The sequence below is a fragment of the Lepisma saccharinum genome, chromosome 12 (assembly GCF_977018435.1).
Source record: "Lepisma saccharinum chromosome 12, izLepSacc3.1, whole genome shotgun sequence".
NCBI lineage: Eukaryota > Metazoa > Arthropoda > Insecta > Zygentoma > Lepismatidae > Lepisma > Lepisma saccharinum.
Window position 1 is genome coordinate 5959502 of NC_139240.1, and position 6000 is coordinate 5965501.

Sequence of the window (6000 nt, forward strand, 5' to 3'; positions counted from 1 at the left end):
ATATTAGTTTCATTCTTACTAGGGATAAGACCGATTAATCGGTACTCTATTGGTATCGGCCGATATAGGCATATCGGTAAAATTACCGATTATTTTACCGATCCGATATATCGATAAATATCTGATAGTTTAGTGCAAAATTCTGCCATTTTGTTGTAATTTTTATGGATAATCTCCATGCCCTACTTTTTTAAAAAGTAAATGTCTAAATATGCAATTTCTCTTGCACTGCAGTCACTTTGAAACACACATTTTTTAAGGAGGTCAATGAACCTTTCAGGTTTTTCCAGGACCATTTCTAATTTTATATCGGGTATCGGTAAATTTTATATCGGTACTTTATCGGTATCGGCGAAAATTTCATATCGTCCCATCCCTAATTTTTACTGTGCTTTTGTTGCTTTGCAAAAGATGACAAAAATCTTCAATGATGTTATCCCAGTGTGTCAGTGGTGTGTGATAATGCATTTTACATTTATTTTCCCCACTCTTTCATTCCACGCTTACAACATAAAATGGCTACAATTAATTTCCTTCCCTAAATTTATCTTCACTTACACATATCCAGCTTTAGTATCACTTGCATTTTAGTAATGTCTTTCTACTTTAAAGTATTGCAGTGAACATTATTGCATGCATATTTTCCATTCTTATTCCTTTAATTATTCTGTAAGGATGATACAAGTCCTAGCAATTATCATTTTTGATGATGCACTTGCACATCATTTTCCTTCAATAGTACCTTTTTTTGTGGGGTGTCAATAAACATGTTCCTACTACCCTTTTTGCTTTCATGTGGTTTTGTTTTTTGCAGCTGAAGAACATTTCTTCATCTGTACAATGGGTACCACAAATAGAAGCCTGTAGGCGAATTTCCATTATGTGGACTTGTTGTGTTTCGAATTTCAATGAAAAGATAAGTGGCACTTTCCTAATTTATATTGCATTTACGTAGTTTGTTAATTTATCTAGTTTTCCCTGTTCATTTATCCAGTTTGCCCTGATTCCCATTGACCTGTAAAACAAAGTGAGTCAGTGGAATTGAAGTTATATTATTTTTACTAAGGGTGTTTGTCAGACCTTTTTTAACCTGATTGTATGCAAGGGGTCATGCTGGGTAAATATGTATTGCCCACAAGCAAATTTCCTTAGGAAATTGAATTAATTGTAGCATGTAAATATTAAAACCTATATTGATAAATGCCATTTTATTAAGTGTGAAGATTTTATTTAACATAATTCAGAAAGTAGAGAAAGAAGACTAAAACAAACATTCTCTGTCACAACATAAGAACCCACTCTGGGTATGTAGCACACAGGAAAAAAAAATACTTCATAGGTCTGCATTGTAATTGCTTTAAAGTAGGGCAGAACAGGTGCCAATAATCTACCAATTACCACTGATGTCGATACTTGAAAATTAAAGTAATTAAAATTTGTTCAAAATATTCAGTAATTAATCTTCTCCAATTATGTGCATGAATTTTACCAATAAATTTGCTTTAGAATATTCAAGAATTACACGGTAAAGGTAAGGTAAAGGACACCATGCCATGAAGGCGTATAGGGGTAACGCCCTACACTTTCTTGATCCGGTCGTGAGTTTGAGAGTATTAAAAGTAGATGTTATGGAATAAAAAATAGTTTTTCTTTCATAATTTGTGCGAAAGATAGAGGAAGTTAGAATTTTGCATGATTTCCAAGATAATTCAACTTTAAAAATGTCACATGGTACTTTCGTGGACTCCGTGAAAGACCAGTATGCCGGAAAAGAATCTTGTCAGTGAATTCCAACCGATACTTTCCAATACCACTGTTAACTGCCAATACCGATGCCCTATTTTATAGACAACAGTGATTTGAATAATTTTGAACATTTAATTGTATTACAGAATTTCCTGTTGCCATATTAATATGCTTTTCCTTTCAGGCTTCGTCATGGATATGATGCACCGTGTGAAGATTTTTGATTGAAGATTGTTGCAGGGTGTTTAAGTTTTCTTCTTTGTCTTTCTTTTAATGTGTAATTGCTGGGTCTTGTAATCTTTATGTATTCTATTAATATGTAATTCCTGGCTCTTGTAATCCTTATGTATTGTATTTTTAATATGTAATTTCTGTGTCTTGTAATACTTATTTATTGTTTTTTTAATATGTAATTTTTATATACAGGGTGGCCCAAAAGTAGGTATACAGTACCAGTGACTTTATTCATCAACAATTAATGAACAATTTTTAGTGGGTAGTAGGATGACTTGTGTACTTTCAAATTACTAGCCATCATTCATAGTATCAAGATATCTTAAAAGGATAATGAACTTACAAAGAACAATGTCAGGCTGACAGTCGTATATACTGTATACCTATTTTTGGGCCACAGTGTATTATATGATCAATATAAACTTCCTTTACTTATGCATTGTTTTTTTTAATATGTAATTTTTATATATTATATGAGATCAATATAAACTTCCTTTACTTATACATTGTTTTTTTTAATATGTAATTTTTATATATTATATGATCAATATAAACTTCCTATACTTATACATTGTTTTTTTTAATATGTAATTTTTATATATTATATGATCAATATAAACTTCCTGTACTTATGCATTGTTTTTTTAATATGTAATTTTTATATATCATCCATATATACTTCCTATGCTTTCAATAAATTAAATATTTGACACATTGACCTTTCACTTTCTTGGAGAATTCCCTTCATCATTCTGTGATGCCCCATGTATGTTGTAAGTTGCTTTACATGCCATGAAGTAAATATTAGGTTGTAGTGTCTAGAGCAGCTGTTCTCAAACCATACCTTTTTGTTTGTTTGTTGTGGGATACGATTTCACCATGCATAATGTGTGTTCATGTTTTCCCATTTTTATAATGTTTCATATAGGTTTTCATGTTTCACTTTTTGAGAACTGCTGGTCTGTCAAGCAACTTAGACTGATGCCTCTTTGGCTTCAGCAGTAGATTTTCTTCCATTACTGTGTCTGATACATGGTGTATATGATAAGGTAACAGTATTGAGTTTTTATTCATTATTCCACATCTTGCAGTGTTTTATGGAATGGTATTGAGGTGAGACTGCAGCAAGTTTCCTCTGCATTTAGGCATTGCCATTTTACTTAGATTTTCACATTGTCTGAAACTGAGAGAGCATCATAATAGAAATCAAACTTTTAACTTTACCATCAGCTGTGAATGTCTAGTAAATCATTTGTCTGTGACATGCCAATTTTGAGCAGTTATGCTTTATAGTAACTTCATTCCTGTAAGAGAATGAACCACGTGTATGTTAATACAAAATACAGGAGTCTGGACATTTTGAGATATTAAAACATATGATTAATTAATACAATATTGAATTAAAGGTCTTGAATTATTGCTGCTGGAGTGGCATTCAACAAGACTCAACTGGTAACAGCATGAATAACTTCACAATACATTTTAATATGCAGCAAATCCAAATATTTTAAAATTCAGCTAGCAACAGTAAAACAATTTAATGTTTATTATTCTGATTTATTGATACACGTGATACAGAAAACACACCACCATAAGAAAACACACTGTATTTGTTCTTTTTAAAAAAAGGTAGTGGAAATTTCCATATTTTTTTTAATAGAAAAAGAAAATTCAGACACCATTTGAAAATTTCCAAATCTCATGGCAACCATAATTTTTCTACCCCTGCTGATGATGAATATACCAATTTCGTTACTAGATTCATTGATTGAAATTAAAATTTTGGTGACATCAGCACAGGTTCTTTACTGAAGTGTATGTGGATATGCATTTCTCACAAAGGATGCATGATGGGATCCATGTGTAGTTGGGTCTACACAGCATGTGAACAGTAAACCTCTATTGGTGTTTGGTATTCTCTTTGAGAATGAGCTATGAATGTACGTATGTAATATAATATATTTGTGTGTGTAATGCCATGAATTATTTTGCTGAGAAAAGAAACGAGGAGTAACTGTGCTAGTACTCTTTGGCAGTTGAACCCTCAGGATTAAGATAACACCTTGCTTACAAAATAAGTTTCTTCAATAAAACACAAGGAATTAGACTACAATGTGACACCATTGTCTCGGTAAGCACTTCTCTTCTTGGTTCTATCCGCTTGATTTGCTTTTTTCTCATTGTCGAGCAATTGCTAGCGTGGGAAGTGTGAAAGGGTTTACCACAAACCAGTTATGAAAGAAAGATCTTTTGCATTTATTGTAATTTTCAGCTTCTGCTGCCTCTGTAAGGTAATTGTGATGATTGATAATGAAATGTTAAGTAGGAAAATTTGCTAACACCTCAAGGAAACGCCCGTGCTAACATCAGGACTCAAAGATTGCATCTGTGGTGGTCAATCAGTCAACATGTTTAGCCACAACAGTTGTAAGTGAAAATGTATGAACAAATGGGAACAACTAAGGATGGTATTTTTCTATACGCGGAACTGCAATTTAATTTACTCTTTGATTTGGCTATGAGGATACAAAATTTGTTTATTTTACCCTAGATGGAGAGATAAATTATTTTCTGTTTGAAACATTTCAATCTCGTTCAGGAAGACATTCTAAAGGAGGGCTATGTGTGTGTGGTTATATTCTAAACACACAAAAAATTCAAATTCATGGAAGTTAAAATTCTTTCATCGTGGTCTGACTACACTCTATACCAGCATTTGATATACTATTTCAAAAGAATTTCACCCAACCGATGCATAGTGGTAATGTTGTCACCATGTAACCCAGGATGGGTTCGATACCCAGAGGAGGCCCATTGCACAGTGGTTCAGATCCCACTTTAAATTGTAATTTCAGTCCCAACTAGCCTATCTGCCTAAAGTGCACTTAAAACAAGAATTCAAACAAAAGAATTTCATTCTAATTCAACTGCAATACATTGATATGTGCTAATGGAAAAACACCTCATCTAAAAACTTTGATATTCAGAACTGTTTCAAATATCTCAAAAGCAGATAAGCTGGTAATATATAGGGTGAGGCACTCAAGCGGGAAGATTTAATAAATTCACAAAAAATAGAGAGAGCAAATATTTTTTTTTTTTAACATGCATGTACTGTACATGAGTGAAAATTACTAGTGTACCTGAAAAATGTTATTTTTTAAAAAAATGATGTCAGCAAGATGGCATCCTTGGTTTTGCACACATTCTCAGAGTCTCAGAGTAAATCCGTCCGTGAGGTTGCGAGAGGTGGGGTGCATTATTATCTTGTGGAATCATCGACCTCTACTTTTTCGAAAATGAACACGGTGACGGTAAATGCTGGACGTTATGCTGACAAGTTTGTAACATATTTCCTGCCTGCCCTCAATGACTAGGAGCCAGGTGAAGAAACTCTTCCAGCAAGATGGTGCAACTAGCCATACGGCCAGCGTGTCTATGGATGTGCTTAGACTCGCATTTCCTGGTCGTCTCATCAGCAGATTCGGGGATATTCCATGGCCTGCACGTTCACCTGACTTAGAAGCTCCTGAAATTTTTTGTTTGAGGTTACCTCAAATCCAAAGTATTCAAGGACAACCCTCCAAGAACCAGGGAAGGTTTGAAGGAGCGAATTCGGCAAGAGATCCACAACATTCCGTTGGAGATGCTATGCAACGTCATGGTCAGATTTACTCCGAGACTCCAACAATGTGTGTTGCACATTGGATGTCATCTTACTGTCACCATATTCAAAAAATGAAAAGTTTTTCAGGTACACTAGTAATTTCCACTCATGTACAGTACATTGATGTCTAAAAAATAAATAATATTTGCTCTCTCTATTTTTTTTGAATGTTTTAAATCTTCCCGTTTCACTGCCTCACCCTGTGTGTGTGTGTGTGTGTGTGTATATATATATATATATATATATATATATATATATATTATATATATATATATATATATATTATATATATATATATATATATATATATATATATATATATATATATATATATATATATATATATATATATA